The following is a 9,667-nucleotide window of genomic DNA, read 5'->3' as shown; positions in this document are numbered from 1 at the left end:
TTTAAATATTTATACAAATACGATGCTTTATAAAATACTAATAAGGGAATTCTATCGCCATGGTCGCATAAATATTCGACACATAGATTTGGAACCACTTGCATTATTTTCTCCAGAAAATTTTATACAACTGTTATAAATTTCATTAAAATCTAATATATAAAAGGCTATTTGTCTGTCTGTCTGCCTGTCTGTGTCCATATTTTCAAATTCTATCTCCTCAAAAACTAAAAGTCGCAGAGTAGCGCTAGGGGTATCAAATGATCGGATTTTTTAGGGGCCATTCTTTTATGGGTCTTTAGCCAGTTAAAATTGTCTTTAAGGGGTCAAAAAATGGGTCAAAATTGACAAAAATCGTTAAACATTTTGTGCATTATTTTTAATTTTTAATAGGTTTATATGTGTGTCATGTTGGTACAGTGGTAACGTCACCAGCTTTGAATGCTTCAGTTTCGATTTTAGCTGATGGCACCTATATACTTTTTTTTTATTTTTGAAATCACGACTTTATAATAATATATACAAAATCTGGACAAAGTAAAATATCATATTTAAGCGTATTTTACGCCCAGGACAAGCCGGGCGCCCCCACCCCTCGCTAGTAGGACATATTTGAAGTTTTAATGGTATTATGCCTTCACAGCCTTCTTGGGGATGCAGTTAGAGATTCAGGAACATTTCCATTATCTTCCCCAGTAAGTTGGACATGAGAATACACTTTGAGACTTTATGTAGATTCGTTAACCTTTCTTTCTATAGGGGACACACAGACATCACGAATTTAGTTTTATATGTAGATATAACCTATTTCATACTAAAAACTACTAAGGTCAACCGATGACAGACTTATGGTGCAAGATTTCTATTGCACCTGAATGACCTCTTGTATCCCCACATTATTGCACAACAGATTTCTTACTATGTTGCAACAAAAGATTAGTTATGCGCGCACACACACACACACACACACACACACACACACACACACACACACACACATTAACACACATTAACACATATACACAAATACACATACACATACATACAGACACATTAACACATACACACAAATACACATACACATACACACACATACACACACAAATACACACACATTAACACATACACACAAATACACACACACACACATACACACACATTAACACATACACACAAATACACATACACATACACATACATACAGACACATTAACACATACACACAAATACACATACACATACACACACATACACACACTAACACATACACACAAATACACACACACACATACACACATTAACACATACACACAAATACACATACACATACACATACATACAGACACACACATAATCCCATACACACATGCACACGGACACACACACACACAACTATCTATAAATATATGAACTTCCGCTATTTACCGAAACACATCTAAGACACGTTGCATAAGCACATCCATGCACACATGCACAGAGACACGCACATACACACATTCACACAAATACACATACACGTACACATACACAGACAGACACACACATACACCCATACACACATGCACACGGACACACACATGCACAAATATCTATAAATGAACTTCCGCAATTTACTGAAGCAAATCTAAGACATATTACATAAGCATATAAATAAAATACTATGAGCGTGAAATAAATATGCATCTACTGGTTCTGGAATGATAAATAGTGATATATATATATATATATATATATATATGAACAAATGATTAATAAAACATGTTAAAAGACATCTTGAAAAAGAGTTAAAAACATATTGAATTTTAAAAAGGAAGCACAAGATAAGTGGATAGGATAAATACTCTCCTTCTCATCAGAGGGCAGGAATTAGCAAAATGCGGGATCGGATTTTGCAAGTAAAAGTATTTAATGAAACTACAAGTAAGTCACAGATCTTACTTGGTTAAAAAAAAAAGGGTGAGGTAAGGAGAATAGGAGGTAAAAGAAAAATGATAAAAAGATTTCACATGAATGGATAGTCCGGTGAAGGGTAAAAAATCTAAGAATAGTAAAATCCAAAACGGTTGAATTAAAAATTTCAAATCCAATGGGTAAGTTCCAAATGGTCCAAAATGATCCAAAAGGTAGAGTTCCTTGGAAAAAATCGCCAATGGAATGAATTCCAAATCATTAAAAGAAAAAGCACTGGAGAGAATATTTAAAACACGTCTGCCAAGGCTGGAGGAATCAAGTAAATTAAGGTTTTAAAAAAAAAAAAAGCGGTGAAAGTTTAAATTTTAAAAGCAAGATCAAACTGACCCAGACAAAAAGCGCAAAAGTTAGCATTATTAATTAGGTCAACTTAGATATGCACATGAAAGTCCCAGAATTAAATTAAGAAACACGAGTCAGAAGAACAAATAAATGGCTAAGTTTATGAAATGGAGCGTCCATTATATTAAAAAAAAAAAAAAATGAAAGTAAATAAATTAAAAATTGAAAATTAAAAATTAAAGAGTTAAAATTTTTTTTAAAAAACCTATATATACATATATACACACATACATATACATATATATCTATATATATATACACACATACATATACATACATACAGACACACAAATACACACATATATATACATACATACCCACACGCATATACATATATATACACATATACAATAACACACACACATGCATATACATATATATACAAATACACACATATGCATGCATAAATATGTACACATATCCAAAAACATATCCAAAAAAATATACAACTTAAACAAAAACATACATACATACTTACACACAATTTGAGGGGAGGGACTGGCCGGTATCTACAAACTCCGGAATAAGGCAAATAAATGTGTATGTAAATGCATATAGTAGAATATAAGTAAATAAATACATAGATTAAAAATGAGTAGGTTGATGTATATATTTTATTGAAAGGTATACTTATACCATAAAATGGAGACAGCAGATGGGAAACCGGTCAAAGAAATAAAGAAAAACAAATAAAATTAAAAATATAAAAAGCTTAGAAGGTAAGATAAAAAAAAAAAATTATGGGAAAAGATATATATTTGAAGGGTTAACTTAATAGCTATGTAATTTCAAATTTACCATATTTAAACTTGGACATATGTTTTCAATAGGAGATCAGTTCGTTTTTAGAGTTTATTATATTACTACTTTGAGGGGAGGTTATAATAGTTATAGCTTCAGATGTACAGAGGTGACTAGACTTAGATCCTGGAGTATAAGACTTAACATTTTTAGGATGGTCCATTTAATTGAAAAGTGGGTATTGGCAGAGTTAAGCTTTTTAACCAGTGTAGTTAGAGAAGTTCCCTGGTTATTATTTGAATTTTGGTTATTGAAAGAAGAAGTGTGGTTTGAAATTCTTTTCTTTATTAAAGTTGAAGTAGCACCAATATATGTATATGTTTTATTAATAGCTCGGGGTCGAGAATTAATATTAATTTGTTGATTTATACTGGGAAGAGAATTTAAATTTTGTTCATTTTGATGAACAGAGAGAGGGTAGGACAGTGATTGTAGCAGGATTGGTTTGGAGGGGATAATTAGTGTTATCAGTGTTAGGATGGCTGCTATGAAAAATATTATTATTATTATTATTATTATTATTATTATTATTATCATTTTTATTATTATAGCTGGTTGTATGATTGAAAATAGAGGGGCTGGTTGATTCGTTTGTTGGATTAATAATTATATCAGAGGGAGGGTCGGAGGAAGGATAATTTGGTGGCAAAATGTTATTGTCTATTATGGGAGAATTGCGTGGGAACTCTGTAATTGTGCATGAATATATTACATCTTTATGGATGCAATCATTATTGAGTGGGCAAAGATGTTTGTTAATACAGTTGCAGTCGCTTTTTGGTTGGATTGGGAAAGGGATTTTTTGGGCTGATTTAATTTTTTTGTTATTAGATGCTAAGATTCTTTGTGCTAAATTAGGCATAGTAGAATAAGAAATTCTTATTGAGTTTTTATTAAAGATTGAACTATATCTGTGTGGGTAGTTAAAAGAGTTTTCTACAATATTGAAGAATTCTTTGGGTATATTGGTTTTAACATTTACGCTAAATGGAGGATTAAACCAAATATTTTTCTTTCTCCTAGTGCGACAAGGTGGGTTAGAAGTATTACGATTAGCATGTTGGTTCGGATTATATTTGTGGAGTGGACCATTGCTATTGATAGCAGCAGATCTTGTTATTTGAACTAGTTTCTTGCGAGTCATATTGTGTGTGATTACAGATTTAAGACGGCATACAGGTGGAGCATAATGGTTATATTGAATCTTTTCATTGTATCCTGAATTTCTTAAGGCATTATTGAAGAAATTAGCATTTTGATTAAAGGTTTTTTTATAGGCTGAGAGCATAGAAATTCTTCTAGAGACGGATGGTACTATCGATTTTATAATTGAATTGGGGTGGTTAGAAGATTTATGGACGTATAAAAGCGTAAGGTTGGGTTTATGATAGGGGCTGTAAGTTTCAGTATTAAGATTAAGTGTAATGTCTAGAAAATCTGAAGTTTTTTTTATTTGGTTCAATAATTATAGAAAGGCCAAAATTATTAAAAAAGTCATGTAATAGTTGATCTTGTGTAAAAAGCCTAATTTAATAGAAATGCAAATTTTTAAATAAAATGTTTGGAATGTAGCTTTTTGTTTCCATAACCTTTTAGATTGTAGTACTAGTAACCTTAAGTCGGAAGAGTTTAAAATCTATCCTTAAAAAAAAAATATATATATATATATATATACATATATATATACATACATATATATATATATATATATATATATGTATATATATGTATATATATATTTTAAGGATAGATTTTAAACTCTTCCGACTATATATATATATATATATATATGTATATATTCCTTCTCAAAAATCCGATCCCACATTTTGCTAATTTCCTACCCTCTGATGAGAAGGAAAGTATTTCTTCGAAACTCCGCGGATTAAGGACTATCCGCTTATTAAGAGTTTCCATTTCAGATTATATATGTTTTTAACTCTTTTTCAAAGTGTTTTTTAACATGTTTTATTAACTGTTTGTTCATATATATATATATATATATATATATATATATATATATATATATATATATATATATATATATATATATATATATATATATATATATATATATATATATATATATATAGCAGTCAATGTTTACAACACTGACGCCCAAAATCAAAATACATAAACTCGTTTGTGCACACATAGTCTGCTCATACACTATCCTGAATAAAAACAAATAATTATATTTTGGACCAATCAGAAAACTTTCTGAATTTATTTGAAATGGTCTTTCTGGGTTGGTTAGTTGTTTTTGTTTTACGGCATATCAACCCTTTTTAGGTTATTTAATGCTGAATCCAGTTATTTTGAAGAAAAAAAAAATGTTATTTTCAAGTCGGTTTCTATTGCACCCATAGTTGGGACTCTAACAGGCACTACCACTCCGGGTCAGAGTGGACCTGGGAGCAATGGCAATTATAGGGTTTTAATCCACCCGAGTGGATCACAGAGAATTTCAAATTGCATTGTTATGATGACTGAACTTATGCATTCATATCCTGAAAGTTTCACCTCCCTGTTACAGATATCGACGGTGTGAGACTCTAAGAAAGCAACTCCTGTCATGAACGTGCGTCAGAAGTAGAGACGTGTCATTAAATTCTTTACAAAAGTGCATTGAGAACGGTGGTGCCAGGTGCCTATGTAGAAAAATAAATTCTTGGGCACAAAGGATTGTTTGATTCTAATGGTACAACTCCTGTCTTCGTAGCTCTTCAACTTTTTGAGTTAAAAAAAAAAGAAGGCTTTACTTTTGGAACGAGCGTTGTATATACTGGTACAACTCACATCCCTAAAGATATGAGTTCATGTGTGCAAGTGGATGATTTGGTATGGGGTCTTTAAGAAGAAAGTAAGGTAATTATGCAGAATACACATCGGGCTACTTAAAAAAAATTTTTTTTTTATCATCATTATTGTAGTGGACGTCGTTATCAGAGCGTTTCAATAGTAGATATGGTTCGACAAAAAGGGGGTTTCGCTTCCAAGGAGTTTTTCTGTGTGAGTACGTGCGTGCGAGCTGAGCTGGGTAGTAGTTTGACAATACGTCTCTATATTATTTATCTTTTGGAGTGCTTGCTTTTATATTATAATAACGAAAAAATTGATTTTAAGGAGAACAAATGGTACCTACGCAATTGTCATGTTGTAAATAGTAACATATCCAAAAATTACGGAAACCGATAAGGTAAGAAAATAATTATTAATGAAAAACAGTTTTCAATAAAGTTTAGATGGGGGTGATTCTTTTTTTGGGACGCCAGGACGCCAGCTCGCCAAAAAGTATGCCACGGGCCAAATTTCATTCATAAAAACAACTTTATACAGAAGAAACCCCTTATTTTTACACTTTTATCTCGCGAATAAACATGAAATTATATATTAAAAACCGTGTTTATTATTTTTAATATCCAACAACGGAGTTGAAGTCAATAATTCCGATTTTAAAACAAAACTTATTTTTTTGATAAATCTCTGTTTGGCGTACTCATGAATTATCTTTTTTAAAGAATAAAATTGAATAAAGTTTATTTTTACAAGAATGTTCAGACATTTACCTAGCAAATAAGCATAAAATTATATAGGAAAACCCGCGTTTATTATTTTTTTAAAATCCAAATTATACATCGGGCATGAAGTTGACTTTCTCTTTTTTTTTCTTAAAAGAAAGTGACTTTGTTTGATAAAATTGTGTTTGGCGTACTCATGAATTATTTTTTTTTTTTAAAGAATAAAATTGAATAAAGTTTATTTTTACAAGAATGGTCATACATTTACCTAGCAAATAAGCATAAAAATATATAGGAAAAACCGCGTCTATTATTTTTATAAAAAAATCCAAATTATACACCGGGTATTAAGTTGGTCTTTTTTTTTTTTTTTTTCTTAAACGAAACTGACTTCGTACGCGGTGTATAATTTTGATTTTTTTTTAAATAATAAACGCGGTTTTTCATATATATTTTTATGCTTATTCGCTAGGTAAATGTCTAAAAATTCTTGTAAAAATAAACTTTATTCAATTTTATTCTTTAGAAAAAATAATTCACGAGTACGTCAAACACAATTTTATCAAACGAAGTCACTTTCGTTTAAGAAAAAAAAAAAAAAAAAAAAAAAAACACCGGGTTAGCTTTTTTTTTTTTTGTTTTTTTTTTGAATTTTTAAAAAATAATAAACGCGGTTTTTCATATTCTTATATACTTATTCGCTAGGTAAATGTCTGAACATTCTTGTAAAAATAAACTTTATTCAATTTTATTCTTTAGAAAAAATAATTCATGAGTACGCCAAATTTATCAAAAAAAATAGTTTTGTTTTAAAATTGAAAACATTCACTTCAACTCCATTGTTGGATATTAAAAATAATAAACGCGGTTTTTAATATATAATTTCATGTTTATTCGCGAGATAAAAGTGTAAAAATAAGTTTTTTTTTTTTTGTAGAAAGTTTTTATGACGGAATGAAATTTGGCCCGTGGCGTACTTTTTGGCGTCCTGGCGTCCCAAAAAAGAATCACCGTTTAGGTGGTGGAATAAAATTTTTCCGACATTTTGAATTACGGTCTTTACATGACGATAGTAAGAGAACTTAATTATCTCCTCTGTCAACGTGTTTCTTTTTTTTAGTAAACGTAAGTGTTTTCACAATTTTCTTTTTTCATTGATAATTATTTTTCTACCTTATCGTTTTTTGTAATTTTTGGATATATTACTATTTGCGACATGACAATTATGTACGTACCATTTGTTTTACCTAAAATTTAATAGTTTTTAGTTCTACTGTAGAAGCACCTTTTTTGATAATATTTCCAATAAAAATTCAGTGTTTTTACTATATTTTTGGTAAATGTGTAGTTTAGCGGCTTAAATTATTTGACAGACAAAAAATTATAAAGACTATTTATTTTTATATAAAACACATTATTAGACCTAAAGGCCGAAATAAAACCGGAAAAGTTTTCATTTTTATTATTTTTTTCATCATTTTTTATTAGACTAAATGTACGACATTGTCGCCGTATTGCTTTTAAAATTTGGCTTTTCTAGAGTTTGACAGATTGGCCTTAAAAAGGCCAAATTTGGCCTTTTTTTTACGCTCTTTCATTGAACCATGTATTTTGGCCGCCATATCTTTTGTAATGAAAGTACAAAATAATTTTGTAAAAGTCTCATCCTCCTTACGTTGCAAATTGGTTTCTAAATAATGATTGTATTGTTTCAGCACGGTCCGCATTTTGTTTTCAAATCGTGACGTAACATTGAAGTGACTTTTAAATCGTAAACTGCTTCGGGCATTTCCGACTGACTCGAGATTCACCGTAGTAGTACTAAAATTGGTGCTTATGCACTTATGTTACTTTAAAGTTAAATTCAAGATTTACGATATGTTTTTTTTTATTATTAAATTGTTACATGAAAGTGTACAGAATAATTACAAAACAGTAAAGAAAGACTAAGAATGGCTTTCTAACGTTATTGTTTCAGCACGGTAACATAAGTGCATAAGTACTCTAAAATCGTCTGGCTAGCTGTGGTATTACACGTATCCAAGATTGTTCTCTTTGTTTTAATAAATAAATAAATAAAATAACAAATAGATGAAAAAATAAAATAAAGCGCCGACTGGTACGATTTTACGACATCGTGTGTTACAGCGTTATCTGCTCCTTGCGTACATCTGATGTAATTTAAAAAAGAAAAGAAAAATAATAGTTTCTTCTCTCTCTCTTTTTTTTTTTTTTTTTTTAAACTATAATCTCGATTTATTTTTATTCCCCCTCCCCTCACTTCTATCCACTTTTTTTTTTTTACCTGTCCGATTTTTTTTATTTTATCAGACGGATTAATTTGGTTCACCCTTATCGTTGGGTGAACATGTGACCTAACGCCAAAAACTTGTCCGTTTCATTTTTTTCTTAATACCTCTCTAGTCGGCCTAGTTTTTACCAATTGCGTTTCTGGTGTTTCTTCTGGTAAGTTTAATATAATTTTTTCCGTTTTAAACTTCTATCTCTAACATTATTCAAGCATTTTTTTTTTTTTTATTATTATTGTCCCAACACGCTTTGTGTTTATATGTTGGTATCCAAGCATGGATTCAACTATAGTTCTTTTATTTTATATTTTTTTCTTCACAAACGTTTGACACCTGTCCGTTATAGCTTTAGTGTTGTTTTAATAGTCAACGAAATCATTAAACGTCACGGACACAAAAACAGACAATTTATCGCGGTAATTTTATATAGCCACCACCACCTCGTCTCCACTCGAGCGTTTAAATTCAACGAGCGAATTGTTTTTATTTTAAAAGAATTTCATCTGTAAGGTTAAGAGTTAGCAAAGCCTCCCCCCTCCCAGTTTTCATGTCAATACTTTGTGGATGTTAAACTGCAGAAGTAACGTTTATTTACTTATTTATTTGATTTATTGGGTTTGTATTACTGTACACATAGATTCGAAGAAGTTGTCAAAAAACAAATATATAACAAATAAATGTTATCAAAGGCAAGATAAATTACTTTTCTACCAAACTGGATATAAT

General features: G+C 30.3%; 1 protein-coding gene across 1 annotated transcript in view; it reads left to right on the top strand.

The window, feature by feature from the left end:
* The first annotated feature begins 8,763 nt into the window (after positions 1-8,763).
* The window catches only part of LOC145279987 (MFS-type transporter SLC18B1-like), a 140,806-nt gene continuing 139,902 nt past the window's right edge, over positions 8,764-9,667 (top strand). The window contains exon 1 of the mRNA XM_080131584.1: positions 8,764-9,098. The gene's annotated coding sequence lies outside the window, so the exon portion shown is untranslated. The remainder of the gene's footprint in view (positions 9,099-9,667) is intronic.

The sequence above is a fragment of the Euprymna scolopes genome, chromosome 7, assembly GCF_053919585.1.
Source record: "Euprymna scolopes isolate OS-2025 chromosome 7, ASM5391958v1, whole genome shotgun sequence".
Lineage (NCBI taxonomy): Eukaryota > Metazoa > Mollusca > Cephalopoda > Sepiida > Sepiolidae > Euprymna > Euprymna scolopes.
This window is presented reverse-complemented; position numbering and strand designations above follow the sequence as displayed.